Below are 19838 nucleotides of genomic sequence, written 5' to 3'. Positions count from 1 at the left end.
AAAATCAAAGCAACCTTTGATGACATTTAAAGCAAGGGTGGCAACATTAAGAGTGTAACGGGAATTCCACTGTTAAATGCAGAGGAGAGAGCGTATAGGTGGAAAGAATACACTGAAAGCCTCTATGAGGGGGAAGATTTGTTTGATGTGGTAGAAGAGGAAACATGAGTCGATTTAGAAGAGATTGGGGAGCCAGTATTAGAATCAGAATTTAAAAGAGCTTTGGGAAATTAAGATCAATTAAGGCAGAAGTTACAGATAGCGTTCCCTCATACTTTCTAAAATCACTGGGGAAGTGGCAACAAATTGTCTATTCACGTTTGTGTGTAGAGTGTATGAGTCTGTCGATGTACCATCTGATTTTCGGAAAAATATCATCCACACAATTCCGAAGACAGCAAGAGCTGACAAGTGCGAGAATTATCGCACAATCAGCTGAACAGCTCATGCATCCAAGTTGCTGGCAAGGATAATATACAGAAGAATGGAAAAGAAAATTGAGGATGTGCTATATAACGACCAATTTGACTTTAAAAAAGGTAAAGGCACGAGAGAGGCAATTCTGATGTTGCGGTTGATAATACACTCCTGGAAATGGAAAAAAGAACACATTGACACCGGTGTGTCAGACCCACCATACTTGCTCCGGACACTGCGAGAGGGCTGTACAAGCAATGATCACACGCACGACACAGCGGACACACCAGGAACCGCGGTGTTGGCCGTCGAATGGCGCTAGCTGCGCAGCATTTGTGCACCGCCGCCGTCAGTGTCAGCCAGTTTGCCGTGGCATACGGAGCTCCATCGCATTCTTTAACACTGGTAGCATGCCGCGACAGCGTGGACGTGAACCGTATGTGCAGTTGACGGACTTTGAGCGAGGGCGTATAGTGGGCATGCGGGAGGCCGGGTGGACGTACCGCCGAATTGCTCAACACGTGGGGCGTGAGGTCTCCACAGTACATCGATGTTGTCGCCAGTGGTCGGCGGAAGGTGCACGTGCCCGTCGACCTGGTACCGGACCGCAGCGACGCACGGATGCACGCCAAGACCGTAGGATCCTACGCAGTGCCGTACGGGACCGCACCGCCACTTCCCAGCAAATTAGGGACACTGTTGCTCCTGGGGTATCGGCGAGGACCATTCGCAACCGTCTCCATGAAGCTGGGCTACGGTCCCGCACACCGTTAGGCCGTCTTCCGCTCACGCCCCAACATCGTGCAGCCCGCCTCCAGTGGTGTCGCGACAGGCGTGAATGGAGGGACGAATGGAGACGTGTCGTCTTCAGCGATGAGAGTCGCTTCTGCCTTGGTGCCAATGATGGTCGTATGCGTGTTTGGCGCCGTGCAGGTGAGCGCCATAATCAGGACTGCATACGACCGAGGCACACAGGGCCAACACCCGGCATCATGGTGTGGGGAGCGATCTCCTACACTGGCCGTACACCACTGGTGATCGTCGAGGGGACACTGAATAGTGCACGGTACATACAAACCGTCATCGAACCCATCGTTCTACCATTCCTAGACCGGCAAGGGAACTTGCTGTTCCAACAGGACAATGCACGTCCGCATGTATCCCGTGCCACCCAACGTGCTCTAGAAGGTGTAAGTCAACTACCCTGGCCAGCAAGATCTCCGGATCTGTCCCCCATTGAGCATGTTTGGGACTGGATGAAGCGTCGTCTCACGCGGTCTGCACGTTCAGCACGAACGCTGGTCCAACTGAGGCGCCAGGTGGAAATGGCATGGCAAGCCGTTCCACAGGACTACATCCAGCATCTCTACGATCGTCTCCATGGGAGAATAGCAGCCTGCATTGCTGCGAAAGGTGGATATACACTGTACTAGTGCCGACATTGTGCATGCTCTGTTGCCTGTGTCTATGTGCCTGTGGTTGTGTCAGTGTGATCATGTGATGTATCTGACCCCAGGAATGTGTCAATAAAGTTTCCCCTTCCTGGGACAATGAATTCACGGTGTTCTTATTTCAATTTCCAGGAGTGTAGAAGGAAGACTGAAGAAAAATCAAGACACGCTCATAGGAAATGCCGACCTGAAAAAAGCCTTCGAGAATGTAAAATGGTGCAAGATGTTCGAGATTCTGAGAAAAATAGGGGTAAGATAGGGAGAGATGGGTAATACACAATATGTACAAGAGCCAAGAGGGAATAATAAGAGTGGACGATCAAGAGCGAGATGCTCGGATTGAAAAGGGTGTAAGACAGGAATGTAGTTTTTTCCCCCTACTGTTGAATCTGTACGTCGAAGAGGCAATGATGGAAATAAAAGGAAGATTCAGGAGTGGAATTAAAATTCAAAGAGAAAGGATGTCAATGATACGATTCGCTGATGACATTTCTATCCTGAGTGAAAGTGAAGAAGAATTACATGACCTGCTGAACGGAATGAACAATCTAATGAGTACAGAATATGGATTGAGAGTAAATCAAAGAAAGACGAAAGTAATGAGAAGTAGCTGAAATGAGAAGAGCGAGAAACTTAACATCAGGATTGATGGTCGCGATGTAGATGAAGGAATTCAGCCACCGAGCAGTAAAATAACCAATGACGGACGGAGCAAGGACATCAAAAGCAGACTAGTTATGGCAAAATGGACATTCCTGGCGAAGAGAAATCTACTAATATCAAATATCGGCGTTAATTTGAGGAAGAAATTTCTGAGAATGTACATGTGGAGAACAGCATTGTATGGTAGTGAAACATGGACTGTGGGAAAACCGGAACAGAAGAGAATTGAAGGATTTGAGTATGGTGCTACAGACGAATGTTGAAAATTAGGTGGACTGATAAGGTAAGGAAAGAGGAGGTTCTGCACATCGTAAAGGAAAGGAATATGTGGAAAACACTGAGTAGGGACAGGATGATGGGGCATTTGTTACGACATGTGAGAATGACTTCCATGGTATTAGAGGGAACTGTAGATGGCAAAAAACTGTAGAGGAAGACAGATTGGAATACATCGCGCAAATAATTGAGGATGTAGGTTGCACGTGCTACTCGGAGATGAAGAGGTTAGCACAGGAGAGCGTGGTGGGACGCATCAAACCAGTTAGAGGACTGATGATCCAAAAAGATAGGCAGTCGACTTCTTGAACTACTGGCAACTTCCTGAATTGTTGCCAAAACGTAAGTCTAACAAATACTGACTTTAAGAAAATGACTGATTAAATTTATAACATCAGGAATGCCAACACAAATAAGTCCGTTAGTCACTTCACTTCAATAACAATCATTTCTCAAGACACGCAACTGGCTAAAATCGTAAAACCAATGTTCAATAATTGTCTAGTAATAATTTACAGAGATTGAAACGTGATTAAATGAATTCCGTGCGCTCGCACGGAATGTAAGAAAATACTGCTAGGCACACACTTAAATGGCCGGTCGGTGTGGCCGAGCGGTTCTAGGCGTTTCAGTCTGGAACCGCGCGACAACTACGGTCGCAGGTTCGAATCCTGCTTATGGCATGGACGTGTGTGCTGTTCTTAGGTTAGTTAGGTTTAAGTAGTTCTAAGTTTTAGGGGACTGATGACCTCAGATCTTAAGTCCCATAGTGCTCAGAGCCATTTGAACCAACACACTTAAATACTGTTCAGTTGCCAAGTGGAAAGCAAATTAAGCGAGGCACTTCAACAGAAACTTTCAAACGTACTATATTTAGCACAACGGTTTTGTACATACCTTAGCCCATGATCTGTGGCCAAGGCGCCAATTCATTCTCCTTTGTCACAGTTTCCTTCTTCCGTGAACTGATCGGTCCAGACCATTTGTACCAAAAATGGTTGAAAAGGTTCTGAGGGCTAAGGGACTTAACATCTGAGGTCATCAGCCCCCTACTTAAACCTAACTAGCCTAAGGACATCATACACATCCATGCCCGAGGCAGCATTCGAACCTGCGACCGTAGCTGCATCGTGGTTCCGGACTGGAGCCCCCAGAACCACTCTGCCACAGCGGCCGGCCCATTTGGACCCCGCGAAAAACAAGTTGAACTGCTTGCCCAGCAACAAGGGGGGCGACTAGGAGAGGGAAAGGCGACCAGTCACACGATGTGAGGAGCAGCGCACTGGAACAGACTGTGTGTAACAGCGCCAACAGGGTCTCCCCGTCGCACGCCCCTCAGATTTGGTGGTAAGAGGACCCAGTGGACGGTCTGCCAAAAACTGAACAGAGATCAAGCCCGAAAACAGGAAGAAGGTGTAAAAAATATCCTTTCTTTCAGGAGTGCTAGTTCTGCAAGGTTCGCAGGAGAGCTTCTGTAAAGTTTGGAAAGTAGGAGACGAGGTACTGGCAGAAGTAGAGCTGTGAGGACCGGGCGCGAGACGTGCTTCGGCAGCTCAGTTGGTCAATAAAAGCAAAGAAGATTACTGGGTGTATCTAACGACTTAGCACCATCATCTCATGCGGACAAAAGACTACAAAAAAAATTACGCATGCTTCCTAAATAGAATCGTGGAATAAAATCATACAGAGAACAATAACAGGTTAAGATTGGTACGGAATTCAGAGATGTCAGCCATGCACGATTACGGATAACTGGAACCGGAATGTCTTCGATCCTTTCACGAGACACTACAGAACAGAAATCAAGTCCGTCGCATGACGCACCAGACTACATCCTCATGAAGAACTTATACATCAAATTTTATGTATTTTATTTTTTTTAATCATCTTATGCCATACGCAGAGAAGTTTTAAGTTCTAAAAAACGTTTTTCAGGGGGATGCAAGATTTTATGTTTTCCTTATGAAGATGAGAGACTTCACGTTTCAGTTTATTTTAATACTTGTCTTTCCATTAGCAAGAGGAAGATTCATTTCCTTTAGTTCATATTAAGAAGAAATATTTATTCTCGTTTATGCTAGCAAAAGTAATTTAGGCATCCAGCTTACAGAAAAAAATATCAAGCCGACAAAAAAAAAAGTGGCCAAGCACTCGCAAAAAGTAAGAAAAATGAGTATTTGGCATCAAAAACATAGAAAAGTACATAAAATAAAAAAGTAAAAAAAAGTTGGTAGGAGGATGGACTCTTAATGATAATAATAATAATAATAATAATAATAATAATAATAACGACAAAAGCAAAGAAGCTAGCCGAAGAAGGCAAAACAAGGTGAGCGTTTGGAAGGACTGTGAGGGGAGAAGGGAGGCCCTAAGAAAAAAAAAAAAAATGTTGGTAGAGCACTTGCCCGCGAAAGGCAAAGGTCCCGAGTTCGAGTCTGGGTCGGGCACACAATTTTAATCTGCCAGGAAGTTTCATATCAGCGCACACTCCGCTGTAGAGTGAAAATCTCATTCAGGAAGAAGGTGTACTGAACTGTGAAAAGAAAGTAGAAATAGTGAACGGTCCAAGGACAAGAACTGCAATCCAGAATGAGATTTTCACTCTGCAGCGGAGTGTGCGCTGATATGAAACTTCCTGGCAGATTAAAACTGTGTGCCCGACCGAGACTCGAACTCGGGACCTTTGCCTTTCGCGGGCAAGTGCTCTACCAACTGAGCTACCGAAGCACGACTCACGCCCGGTACTCACAGCTTTACTTCTGCCAGTACCTCGTCTCCTACCTTCCAAACTTTGCAGAAGCTCTCCTGCGAACCTGCAGAACTAGCACTCCTGAAAGAAAGGATATAGCGGAGACATGGCTTAGCCACAGCCTGGGGGATGTTTCCAGAATGAGATTTTCACTCTGCAGCGGAGTGTGCGCTGATATGAAACTTCCTGGCAGATTAAAACTGTGTGCCCGACCGAGACTCGAACTCGGGACCTTTGCCTTTCGCGGGCAAGTGCTCTACCAACTGAGCTACCGAAGCACGACTCACGCCCGGTACTCACAGCTTTACTTCTGCCAGTACCTCGTCTCCTACCTTCCAAACTTTGCAGAAGCTCTCCTGCGAAGGTCCCGAGTTCGAGTCTCGGTCGGGCACACAGTTTTAATCTGCCAGGAAGTTTCAAGAACTGCAATGTAGAGCAGCCTGAAAGAGTGAAGGCGTCGTGCATCAATGGTCACGGGCGAGCCGCGTTCAAACGTCCAAAATGGTTCAAATGGCTCTGAGCACTATGGGACTCAACTGCTGAGGTTATTAGTCCCCTAGAACTTAGAACTAGTCAAACCTAACTAACCTAAGGACATCACAAACATCCATACCCGAGGCAGGATTCGAACCTGCGACCGTAGCGGTCTTGCGGTTCCAGACTGCAGTGCCTTTAACCGGACGGCCACTTCGGCCGGCTATCAAACGTCCCTCGTGCTTATTTTATTTATTTCCGCTGTTCGCCGTACTCAAATGTGCGCCAGTGTCGTGGTGTAACGTCCGTCTGCAACAGCGAGGTGTAAGGTTGGGACCTGTAACGACAGTTCATTCTGCACAACTTCTCTATTAGCAGCCGAAAGGATGTGGCTTTTGAACGGGAACTGCAAACGTTTCATGACACGGCACAACTCAATCTAATCTTTTCCCGGAAAACAGATCGCGTGTGTCGTACTCGGCGTTAGTGATAGTACGTGTTTGTCATATGATACGAATATCTTATCGATGCACCTAACTTGTGCACTGCACCTGATGAGTGAGTGAGATACGCCTCCTTGCCCGATTTACGTGTTCGTATGAATGTGATCACTCCCAAGGAAATGATGAAAACATATTAGGTTGTCACATAAGCTGCAACAAGTGAATGCCGGCCGTTGTGGCCGAGCAGTTCTAAGCGCTTCAGTCTGGGACAGCGCTGTTCCTACGGTCGCAGGTTCGAATCCTACCTCGTGCGTGGATGTGTGTGCTGTCCTTAGGATAGTTAGGTTTGTTCTAAGTCTAGGGGACTGATGACCTCAGATGTTAAGTCCCATAGTGCTTAGAGCCATTTGAACCATTTAAACAAGTGAATGCAGCTGTTCGATAATGACACAGTGCTCTGTCAAAACATATGTCTGTAACGTTTTTGAAGTTGCTTTCCGTTTTGGAATTTTTGACTCTTGAATGCCTTTGTTGTAACATACACTGCTGGCCACCGCAAATGCAACACCCTGAAGGAAGCATCCGAATCAAGTGAAATTTACACCATGGGTTTGCAGCGATGAGATATGCAACTGATTATAATTTCAGCGCAGACGCACATCACGCGCGCCTGTGGCGCCACCTCATAGCGCCATTTAAGGCTTGGCGATTTCGACGAGTGTACGTTCGGCACGTGTGTTTACCTTGTGGTTGTTTCACAAGACGATCAGTTATGCCTCGCAGACAACAGCGAACATCTTTTGATCAAGTATGCGAGTTCGACAGAGGAAGTATAGTGGCTTACCGAGATTGTGGATTATCATACAAAGAAATCGCTAGTCGTGTTGGACGAAACCAAACAACTGTAATGCGGATATGTGACCGTTGGATGCAGGAGGGTACGACGGACCGACGTGGTCAATCGCATTCACCTCGGTGCACCACTGCACGTGCTGATAGGCAAATTGTGCGCATGGCAGTGACGGATCGCTCAGTGACATCCCGAATCATAGCACAGCACATTGCGTCTGTAACGCATCATCCAGTGTCTGCGCGTACCATTCGACGCCGTTTACAGCAGAGTGGTCTGTCCGCAAGACGTCCATTGCTTCGTCTACCATTGACGCAGAACCACAGACCTCTCCGTCGCCAATGGTGTGATGACAGACGGATGTGGACGGCAGAATGGAATGACGTTGTCTTTACTGACGAAGCACGCTTCTGTCTGCAGCACCACGATGGTCGGATTCGAGTGTGGAGACACCGTGGAGAGAGGATGCTGGACAGCTGCATTATGCACCGCCACACTGGTCTTGCACCGGGTATTATGATATGGGGCGGTATTGGATATTACTCTCGCACGCCTCTAGTACGCATTGCTGGTACTTTAAATAGCCGGCGCTACATATCCGAGGTGCTGGAGCCAGTTGTCCTTCCTTACCTTCAGGGCTCGGCCACAGCCATATTTCAACAGGATAATGCGCGACCACACGTGGCACGCATTGGTCAAAGGTTCTTCGTCAATAACCAGATTGAATTGCTTCCCTGGCCGGCTCGCTCTCCGGATATTTCGCCGATAGAAAACATGTGGTCCATGGTTGCTCAACGAGTGACCCAGATTACATCCCTAGCTGCCACACCAGATGATCTTTGGCAACGTGTGGAAGCTGCTTGGGCTGCTGTACCCCTGGAACACATCCAACGTCTCTTTGACTCAATGCCGAGACGTGTGGCAGCGGTGATCTCCAACAATGGCGGCTACTCTGGCTACTGATTTTGGCAGGAACCACATGTCACAGACGTCTGTAAACGTAATCATTTGATACTTGGTCAACACGTTATCTACAAAATAAATCTTGTTGTGCTACCTCTTGTCTTTCTTGGTGTTGCATTTACGGTGGCCAGCAGTGTAGTTCACACCCTTTTGTTTTATATTTCTGTGAGACGTCTATGTGGTATCTCGCCAGCTCTCAGTATTCATCACATTTAGTCGCGACGGTAACGTATTCTTACCACTTGACACATACTCTATAACCAAGGTATTGTACGACAACTGCCAAGACTGGTTAAAGAGAACGAACATTTCAATGACCAGGCGGATAAAAAAATAAAAATAAACGGCGCGACGGTGTTTTGAACACGTCTCGGCCAGTTTACAGTCGAACACCGTGACCGCTCACCCACGACGCCCGACATGTCCAAGTTCTCTCGAAATTGCACTTGCTAAGCTTGGGACGCGCACTGTTTTTATTTTGCTTGTTTTCATAGTTCCGTACACCTTCTTCCTGTTTTCGTGCTTGATCTGTGTTCAGTTTTTGACGGGCTGTCCATTGGGCGCTCTTACCACTAAATCTGAGGGGGCTGCGATGGGGGGGTTCCACTTGTAAGGAGCAATAGTTGGCCACAACGAAAGCTTAAATTGCTTAAAGGGGCGTTGACATACGAGCAATGACACCAGATTAAGCTCTGTTATGTGACAAGAATGAAACATTAAAATGTACTAAATTACTGCCAGTCTGCACTAATAAGGTTCAGTGTACAGGAGACAGACAAAATAATATGAACACTTGTACATGCTTGGGAATGGTGAATTAATAAGGGGTTGGTTCCCCATTTGGCCGTAACACAACTGCGATTCTTCTTGCAATACTGTCATATAATGATTGTACAGTTTCCAGTGGAATGTTATGCCACTCTTCGATCAGAACATCCTCTAACTCCTGTAGTGACGAGGGAGGCGGAAATCTGCTCCCAGAACTGTCACTTGTTATCACTCTTTCCAAGAAATCAGGATCATTTTTAAAGTGGCTGTATAAATTTTAATTAATTTGTGGTAAGGTCCCATGGGACCAAACTGCTGAGGTCATCGGTTCCTAGACTTACACACTACTTATTCTAACTTAAACTAACTTACACTAAGGACAACAACAAACGGCGGAAATCTGCTCCGGTCGCTGCACTCAACTACCACCCACAAGGGTTCCATAATGTTCAAGTCCTGGGACTGTGCTGGCCAGGGAAGGCGCTGCAGTTCAGTTGCATACTCCTCACACCACGACTGTACTGTCCTGCCTGTGTGAATGGGTGTGTTACCGTCCTGAAATATGGCATCGTTCTAGCAGATCAACATCTGAATCGTGGGATGCACCTGATCACCTAAAATGTTCACATAATAGTTGGCTGTAACACGGCATTTGACAGTAATGTTGGGACCAATTATGTGGCTGCCCACGCCATCACACTTCCACCTCCATGCTTAGCCGTTGTAATGAAGCAATCGGAATTGTAGGCTTCTTTTGGCGTTCTCCAGGTCTGATGTTGGAAGTAACGAAAACGTTGATTCGTCGGCCCATGTGACGTGTTTCCACTGATCAGCCCTGCAGCATTTATGCTCCTGACACCATGTTTTACGTTTCTTTCCGTTGGGTGTCGTTAGTAATGGTTTCGGTATAGCAGCTCGTCCACGAATATTCGCTTTATGGAGTTCTCGCCCTACAGTGTCGATACATACGGTGTCTGGAAGATGGCTATTGAGTTCTGTAGTCACTTTAGCCGCCGTAGTTTTGTGTTGTTTTGACACAATTCGTGTTAGCGTACGACGATCTCTGTCATTTAGTTTTGATTTGCGTGCAATATTACGTTTACACGATGTTGTCTTTCCATGTTTTGTGTAAGCTGTAACGACTGTTGGAACAGTTGCTCTTGAAACATTCAATAAATCTATATATACTGACCATGCAGCTCGTTAGAATGGAATTACAATGAAATGAACATCCTTAGCTGCTTACAGGCGTTGAGTTACGTCGACGGGGAGAGATGAAATGTGTGCCCCGACCCGGACTCGAACCCGGGATCTCCTACTTACATGGCAGACGCTCTATCCATCTGAGCCACCGAGGTCGCAGAGGATAGCGCGACTGCAGGGATTTATGTCTGGCACGCCTCCCGCGAATCCCACATTCTCAACGTATTGTCCCGCACTACATTCGTAGTGCCCCCGCCCATTATACTCATTACTCGCGGCGCGTTGCCGATTCCCAAAAGAGTTCGGGCACTGTTTGCGCATTCGCATATAGTTAAGGTTCACCGGCCACTTGACCATCTTCTTCTGTGCGAATGCACAAACAGTGCCCGAACTCTTACGGGAATCGGCAACGCGCCGCGGGTAATGAGTATAATGGGCGGAGGCACTACGAATATAGTGCGGGACAATACGTTGAGAATGTGGGATTCGCGGGAGGCGTGACAGAGATAAATCCGTGCAGTCGAGCTATCTTCTGTGTCCTCGGTGGCTCAGATGGATAGAGCGTCTGCCATGTAAGAAGGAGGTCCCGGGTTCGAGTCCCGGTCGGGGCACACATTTTCATCTGTCCCCGTTGACGTATGTCAACCCCTGTAAGCAGCTAAGGGTTTTAATTTCATTGTAATTTCATTCAATAAATTGGCTGTCTTTGTTATTGATGCTCCAGCTAATAGGACCCCCACAATCTGCCCTCTCTAGAACTCCGTTAGATCTTTCATTGCAAGTCGACCTCGGCCTCTGAATGCAAATCGAAGTGTGCGCCACTCGTAAACAACCCGCGCTGATGCCTAGTCCGTACCGAACACGCACGGTCCAGCGCAACGCGTGTCTTGCCTCTGCTATTGACTGTCAAACACAATCATCGCATTACTACCGCTGTTTATATTATTTTACCTATCCCCTGTATGTAATTATAACAAAAACCACACTGCAAGGGAGCGTTTACAATGTAAAGTCTTAACAGACTCGACCACGTAATTCAACTGACGAAGTTAGACTACAAAGTCCTTTGCAAACGTATGCTTGAGCCTATTACATTTGTGACACCTTTGAAATGGCTCTGAGCACTATGGGACTTAACATCTGAGGTCATCAGTCCCCTAGAACTTAGAACTACTTAAACCTAACTAACCTAAGGACATCACACACATCCGTACCCGAGGCAGGATTCGAACCTGCGACCGTAGTGGTCGCGCGATTCCAGACTGAAGTGCCTATAACCGCTCGCCTACATCGGCCGGCTGTGACACCTTTAACCCGCGTACACCATTCCAGGCATGACGCTCGACCCATGGAAAAGATTCACAGCCAGTTTGTGATCCAACTCCCCACTTTACAAACATTCGTTACACTCAGATTTGTCGGAAGCGCAGCAAGACTCACCATTGCAATCGCTGGTATTGGTCCCACCGCCGGCCGGTGTGGCCGTGCGGTTCCAGGCGCTTCAGTCTGGAACCGCGTGACCGCTACGATCGCAGGTTCGAATCCTGCCTCGGGCATGGATGTGTGTGATGTCCTTAGGTTGGTTAGGTTTTAGTAGTTCTAAGTTCTAGGGGACTGATGACCTCAGAAGTTAACTCCCATAGTGCTCAGAGCCATTTTTTTTTGGTCCCATCAGGCAGCGTACACTGTGATACTAATAGACGCGAGGCCACCAGTTCACAGCTGCATGCACCACCTCAGCAAAGGACCATCGTAACTGACCAGGGCAGCAGCAGCCTACTGACCACCGCGGGTCAGCCCCCACACGCCGTCGGGGCCCCCAGCATCCCTCCATAAACCCCTCTCGAGAACGCCGTCCGCATGCGGCACTCCATTCACCCCGCAAACCCGACCCCGCGCCTCTAAGTTTCGCTACTCGATCTCTCGAAATTCTCGCAAACAAACATCTTCTTGCCGAATGAAAGCGTCCCCTTGCACTGCACGCCACGGCTCAGGTAGAAACGCTGGAGTCAGGAAAATATGTATTTTACAAAATTCAAAGAAAACGGTTCCCTAGTTTTAAGTATAAATTTAATGAGGAGATTAATGAAAAATTACGTCAATGACTACATATCATGAAAGAGAATTCCTTCCAGTTTTGTTTAATGTTAGTAGACGTCAAACTGGGATCCATTTAAAACTTTGAACATAGCTGCTAAGATTCAGTGACAGTGTCAGAATTATATTGTAACAAATAAGCTCTCGGTCACAAATATTAAGTCAAAATTGACCTGGTTTCGACGCTACTATGAGCGCCGTCTTCAGAATTAGACTAACTATACTAAAACATTACCGAGCGAGGTGGCGCAGTGGTTAGACACTGGACTCGCATTCGGGAGGACGACGGTTCAATCCCGCGTCCGGCCATCCTGATTTATGTTTTACGTTATTTCCCTAAATCGCTCCAGGCAAATGCCAGGATGGTTCCTTTCAAAGGGCACGGCCGACTTCCTTCCCCGTCCTTCCCTAATCCGATGAGACCGATGACCTCGCTGTCTGGTCTCCTTCCCCAAACAACCAACCAACCAACCAAGTAAAACATTAGGTATATAGTACATTAATAAAATTAAAGTTTGTACTGACTCATAAAGATGCAGTACTTACAAGTCACATATTAAAAAAGATCTCAGCCGGAAATGCGACGTCATGAACACTTGTCAGATGGCGAGCCGCTAAGGGCTGCTCGTACAGTGAACAAGGGTTGCAACGAGACTGAGGTGCCCACTTTAGAAAGTGTGGGCAAGTAAACATGGTGTTGCTACGGGCGCCATCTAGTAGCCGCAGAAACAACTAGGCTACTGTACATTCAAAATTAGACACATGAAATTGTGATGTAGCTGATTCAGGCATAACGTAATAATAACAGGATGAAGTTACATATTTATCTGCTTTAAATAGAGATACATTTTGTAACGTAAAAAACGTTAGTTATGACATACAAGAAAACACCAAAGATGTGACAGGAAAACAACATTTCGGTAAACTAGATGAGGAAATCTGAATCAAAGATCAAGCAATGGCTTCATACAGTCAAAAAAGTTTTTATTTCGCAGCTGCAGTTGTTCGTTGAGAATTGATGTTCACGAAGTAGCTTAAGGAATTCTGCTAGGTAGCAAAATAACGCATGACGTGCTGGGAAAGGAGGACATCAAAACCAAACTAGTACCTGTCAAGAGGAGTCTGCTACCATCAAACATAGGTCTTAATTTGAGTCAGAAATTTCTGGGAATGTACGTTTGGAGCACAGCATTGTAGTAAAACACGTCCCGTAAGAAAACCGGAAGAGAATCGAAGCATTTGGGATGTGATGCTACGGAAGAGTGTTGAAAATTCGGTGGACGGGTAAAGTAAGGAATACGGTTCTGCGAAGAATCGGCGAGGAAAGGAATATAGGGAAAACACTGACAAGAAGAAGGGGCGAGATGATAGAACATGTGTTAAAGACATCAGGGAATAATGACCATGATATCAGAGGGAGTTGTAGAGGGTGCAAACTGTAGAGAAGGAGATTGGAACACATCCAGCAAATAACTGAGGACGTATGTTGCAAGAGCTACTCTGAGATGGTGAAGAAATTGGTACAGGGGAGGAATTCGCGGCGGGCCGCATAAAACCAGTCAGAAGACTGGTGACTGAAAAAGGCCTGACGCCATAACGCTGTCGCATAGAGCTAGTATAAGTGGAACACCAGAGCTTTGACTTACGCGACGGCCGGGCGGCGGAGAAGAGGTCGGGGGCGGCGATGGTGCTCGTGTTCCTGGTGGTAGTCGTGGTCGCGGTGGTGGAGCCTCGACCCCGGAAAGCAACTCTCTGTGTGTGGCGCCGACCTGCCGCGCGGCTGGCGACTGCGGGCGCAGACCTAGGCGAAGTGCGCTCTCGTTATCTGCTCGGCTAGGCGCTAGGTGGGCCGTGGAAGGGGACTGGCGGAACAGAACAGCCGCAACAAGGCGGGAGCCGACTTGCGCCAACTGCCGACGTCTCCAGAAAGTGTAGTTACATCTCGCTACTTTTCAGTTCATACCTTACTGGTATCAATACTTTGAAAGTTTACCGTCTAGCCTCCTTGACTAGGGACGCCAGATGACAGATGATGTCGTCAAGCCTTGAATCAAAATTGCGCAACGGATAACTGGGGAGGGGAGCTTGAGAGCGCTACCTAGAGAGTGTGCTCTTTCTGTATGATACTAGGCAAGGGGCTGTAGGGCTCACACGCTGATGTGTGGCTCCCTGCGTGCTATATCTTTTATTTTAAATGAATTCCTTTAACTCGACTTCTTTGTGATTTTTAAGGTATGTTAAAGATTGATGTCAATTGATTACGTATTTATCTTAAATATTATCACTAGATTTTACAGCGATTGCAGCAATTGTTCCAGTTTACAGATATTACAGTTTTACAACACATAGCTCAGGTATATTATATACTAATCTGCACGCACATTTCTACGGGTAAGACGGAATTGCGTTGGCCAAATGTATACCACCAAAGTCTCCAAATATTTTACATAGGACATTCACTATGTGAGGAGGATAACGGGCAAACTGGGGACCAGATACTTTAACACAGGGGTCAAATTTCCGGAATTAAACGAGCACATTCATTTCCCTACACAATCCGAAGCTGGAAATAAAAGAATTAGTCAAAATTGATTTGGTTTCGACGCTACTATGAGCGCCGTCTTCAGAATTAGACTAACTGTACTAAGTCTTGTTGCTACCCCTGTCCACAGTACGAGCAGCAGTTAGCGGCTCGCCATCTAACAAGTGTTCATGACGTCGCCTTTCCGGCTGAGATCTTTTTTAATACGTGACTTGTAAGTACTGCATCTTTATGAGTCAGTACAAACTTTAATTTTATTAATGTACTATATACCTAATGTTTTAGTACAGTTGAAAGGGTACAGTACCCCCCCCCCCCCCCCCCGACATTGAAAATAGGTACAACATACTTCATTATTCTTGTCAGAACAACACATTTTTTGTAAAAATAACTCAATTTCAATTAATACAGCGAAGCTGGATACCAGTGTAGGAAAGAATGACAATTTATTTATTTAATTGATCACATGTGCACTCCCACAAAATAAATCCCTACATCCAGTTTGGTGAGATCTGTGAAATGAATGAATGTATGGTCGTCTGCTAACCGCAGATAGTGAATGTGAATATATGATCATCTTTGAGACGATCCTTTGGCCACCTTTGGTGGAACCAAAGAGATGAAACTTACCGGAGCTTTGAGCGCCTGAAATGTGGCTGACCAATATGGTAGCATGGTCTTCCCCCACCTCGACATAGGTGCGAGATGACCTGAAGAACGGCCATGTTTCAGCACTCTGCCGCTGGATCTAGTGCTGGTAAGACCTGTCTTAGGCGTGCTCCGTAAGGACAAAAGAGTGGAGACATGGTATGCATGTGAAATACTTAAGAGTAGTGTAGAATAATAATTTCTCTATTTCAGGAACTTTTGTGGCGAGAATTAAATGACAGGCAGGTAATATTAATGGGATCGTAGTAATCTTCGGAAGTGAACAACGGTCACAATGAAACCACGTGTAGAAATGTGTTGAAATACTTCCGAGTGCTTAAGTTAAGGTGAATTACTAGCGTGTGTACTATAAGTTGGAAATATTTAAGAAATGGCGTGTGCAGGACTTGAAATTAGAGACGAGTACTTCCACGTGGTGAGTACTGTGTGAGTCTGAATCTGTGTATGAGACAAAGGATAAAGAGAAGTACTCGTCCATGGTATCAGTTGAGGACTCGCGTGTGTGATGAATATGTTCTTAATATTACTTTTCGTGTTATGCTTCCGTGTGACGCTTGTTTCAAACTATAATACTCTGAGAGAGAAGCAAGGTGAGTCAGCCGTCTATCCAGCAACGCCACTAGGCTTCCATTGCACAGGAAGACGTGCATATATCGTCCAGAGTTCGTAGTAGGAAAGAAAAGTTACGACGTGGGGCAGTGTCGTGTGGAACTGGGATGAATACTAATTGAAGTGGGAAAGCTGAAAGTGATGTGATTATAATGTTGTGACTATTCCTTATGTTGTATTCCTTGTTGCAGTGTGGTGTATGTCATGTAATTTAAGTATGTGTGGTTTGCATGGGAGAGTAGCAAGGTAGTTTCAGAGGCAGTGGGTTATGCATGTTCCTTTTGTACCGCTCGGTCTGGAGGAAAGTTTCGTGATGATGTTTGTGAGAGTCGAAGTGTGAGATATAGCAAAAGATCCACCATCCTATCCAGAAAGTGCACTGTAGCGTTAAAGAATTACGAGACCATAAGATAGAGAATCACCAATGTAAAGCCATGCCCTCTGGGCGGAATTTCTCATGTTGTATTGTTGTAGGTTATAGAATTTGTGTGTTTAGGTTACAGAATTTATCGGAATAAATAAGATAGTGAAAAGAAAATGATTGGTGGCCTTTTCCTTCGAATTGTTTGTTGTCATGATATCCAGAATTTATAATGTGTGCGCCATTCATATTCAGTGCGATGGCCACGTGTTGATCAAAGCCGTTAAATAAAAAAGAAAATGTGGTATTGCCAGTGCGTAGTGAATAGTCAGAGTTGTGTAAATTACTAATAGTCAGATGTGCGTTTCCGTTGCGTAATATTCATACAGAAGAATAATTTGTAACTTAATTCTGAGTACTAGAGTTCATATTACTCGATAAATAAGAATGAATCCACTCGCTTGGCAGACCACTCATCTTGCAGGCTTGACTGCTTGATGCCACAGTATGAGCAAGGCATGTGGGTGCCTCTCATAATTTCGACCCTGCCAGGATTTTGCTGTTAGGGTTTGCTGTTAAGATTTTTTTGATGGAATATATTGTGATAGCGCTAAGAAAATTTTTTTGTTTGCAATTTCTTTCTGGACTGGTGAGGACCTTTTATTTTTTATGTAATTAATTGCTATATCGTCGAAGGCTGGAAGATCGTTGCATAACTTTTTTTGCATAATGTCCGTAGTAACTAGGTCGCAGTCGGAAAGTGTAGTCACCATGGAGAATAGTGATTCTGGGGTGAACGTAGCAGTGCAGCAGGAAGCGACGCGGGCAAGCCGGGAATAGGTCAGGTATGCAGTGAAAGTGTAGCTACCCTTAGCGAAGCTACGGTTTCTCAGGCGAACGAGGTGAGCGCACCGAAAGTGGCAAATGACAATGTGCTACTGCAGTTTTTACAGAGGATGGATAGAGATAATAAGGAAAGATTGCAAGCGATGGATAAAGGTAATAAGGAGAGAGATAGGGAGACTAAGGAAAGATTGGAAGCAAATAAGGAAAGATTGGAAGCAATAGATAAGGGAAATAAAGAGGCAATGAGGAAGCTACACACAGTTATCGATGAGCGTCTGTCCGCAGTTAATAATCGGTTAGATGAGGGGGAGAAGAATCTGGGTGCGTTGAAGCAAGTATGTGACGCCGTGAAAGAAAAAGCCAATAATTTGGAGGTACGAATAATTTCAATAGAGAGTGATATTACAGAACGTAGGGACGTGTTGCCGGTTGAGCGAATCAAAGAGGTAGTGGAGGACTTACTTGCAGATAAACAAGGGGCATTAGACAGTGTGGAAGCTCAAGTCACCCGGCAGGAAATGGCGCTAAATAAACACAGGGATGAAGTTGCGGAGGTAGTGGTCAGAATGAATACGATTAGCGCAGATGTAGAAAAGATCAGTATAAGAGGCGAAACAGGCACAGACAGTACGCAGCGAGAGGTTTATGCCGACCAGGAGGAGATACAATCACTATTACAGTTTAAAGAGGCACAATTAGAAATAAATAGGAAACAAGAAGAAGGGAAGAACTAGCACAGTTGCAATTAGCGTGCAGTAGCGAAGGTGAAACACCACCAGGTACATTGCAGAGTGAGAGTGAGATAAATTCAAAAAACGAAAATAGGTAGAAAGAGGAAGACGAACTCAGAGAGTTAGAAGAACGGTTGTGTCGGATAAAACAGGTGGCAAACCCAACTGGGTATAGTCCAAGGTCGGAAAACATAAATGCGGAAGAAGAATGTAGGTGGCACTTCGTGTCGGTACAAACGTACACTTGTTTTCCGGATCCCGATAACTACCAACATCCATGCCTGTGGCTGTCTCAATTTCAAGATTCATTACCTTCATCGTGGGGACCGCTCCTCAAAATGAAGTTTGTGTGTAACCATTTGAGGGACGAGGCTAGAGCGAAAATGCAGGAAGTTATTAAAGACTGTAGTAGCTACAAGATATTTTGTGACAAGTTTTTAAATGAATTCTGGTCGAAAAGTAGGCAGGAACAGGTTAAGCAAAGCATATTGATGATGCCAAATTGTAACGAAGGTGGTATAAGAGATCCAGTGGCGTGCTATCAGGAAATGTTGAGACGAAATAGGTATTTGGATGTGCCATACGAAACTGGGGAGCTCATTATGATCTGTATAACGAAGTTGCCAGTGAGATTGCGCAGCGATATAGTGATAGCAGGCAGAGGCTTAGACGATTCCGCGTCATTTCAGCACTTGTTACAGGAACTGACTAATGAGAGCAACATCGTGAACGGAGATACGACTCATCGGTCAGACAGAGTCGAGGATAGGAACAGCAGAAACTATCAGAATGACAGGAGAGCATGGAATCAGAGGAATGACGGAGATGGAAGATGGCGAGGAAATAGGGGGCAGAATTCATGGGGATATCGACCGGCAAACCGGGAAAATAGAAGATGGGACAGAGATGGAAGAAGAAGGGAAAATGAAAATGATGGGCGAAGAGAGGATAGGCAGTCATTGGGTTCACGACAGGACAATCACTGTCACAATGACGGAGGGACAAGAAGGTGACTACATGACAGACGGGTACAAACCAGGACTACTAATGATGTAAATATTAGGTATATCGATTACGGAAAACTAAGGGAGAATCTGTTAGAGGAGGTAGGAGATGTGGGGAGTGAAGTCCACCCAATAATTAGCGTAGAAATAAATAATATAATCGTACCTTGTGTCATCGACACAGGCAGTGTAATGAGTGTTTTGAGGGAAGATGTGTTTAAGTGTTGTAGTCTTACAAAACCATGGCCAACGTTGCCATTGCAAAGGACAACAGTGAGAGGGGCAGTTACAGGAAAGGGAATTGAGGTGAAGTTACAAGCGCAGGTAGACTTTGTGTGCCAGGGGAAGAGGTTTAGTACAGTGTTCATGATTGTGTCATCTCTAACTGTTGTAGGGATATTAGGCGTTAATTTTTTGAACCAATATAAAGCAGTCGTTAACATGAGAAATGGTTCGATGGAGTTGAAACGAGATTCGGAGGAAATTACATTAAGATTCGACGATTGCTTATGTGCTAAAGATAACGCACACTTAGCATTACGTCTGGCGGTAAAATCCGGTAGACAGGCACAGAATACGGGGTTCGAACAAGAGAAGAAGGAAATTCATAAATGTTTGGAGGAGGAGATCAGGGAGAAAATCTGGCATTTACGAGGGACCACGGTCTACGGGGAATTGCAGAAAATTTTATACGAGAATAGAATGGTATTTAAACATGCTGC

General features: G+C 45.7%; 1 protein-coding gene across 1 annotated transcript in view; it reads right to left on the bottom strand.

Annotated features, from left to right (window-relative positions):
* LOC126210256 (galactoside alpha-(1,2)-fucosyltransferase 1-like) overlaps positions 1 to 14131 on the bottom strand; it is a 283214-nt gene extending 269083 nt beyond the window's left edge. The window contains exon 1 of the mRNA XM_049939447.1: positions 14001 to 14131. The gene's annotated coding sequence lies outside the window, so the exon portion shown is untranslated. The remainder of the gene's footprint in view (positions 1 to 14000) is intronic.
* Between the last annotated feature and the right edge of the window lie 5707 nt (positions 14132 to 19838).

This window comes from Schistocerca nitens, chromosome 10 (assembly GCF_023898315.1).
Source record: "Schistocerca nitens isolate TAMUIC-IGC-003100 chromosome 10, iqSchNite1.1, whole genome shotgun sequence".
Taxonomy (NCBI): Eukaryota; Metazoa; Arthropoda; class Insecta; order Orthoptera; family Acrididae; genus Schistocerca; species Schistocerca nitens.
Note: the sequence above shows the minus strand (reverse complement) of the source record. Positions and strands in the feature narration are given on the sequence as shown.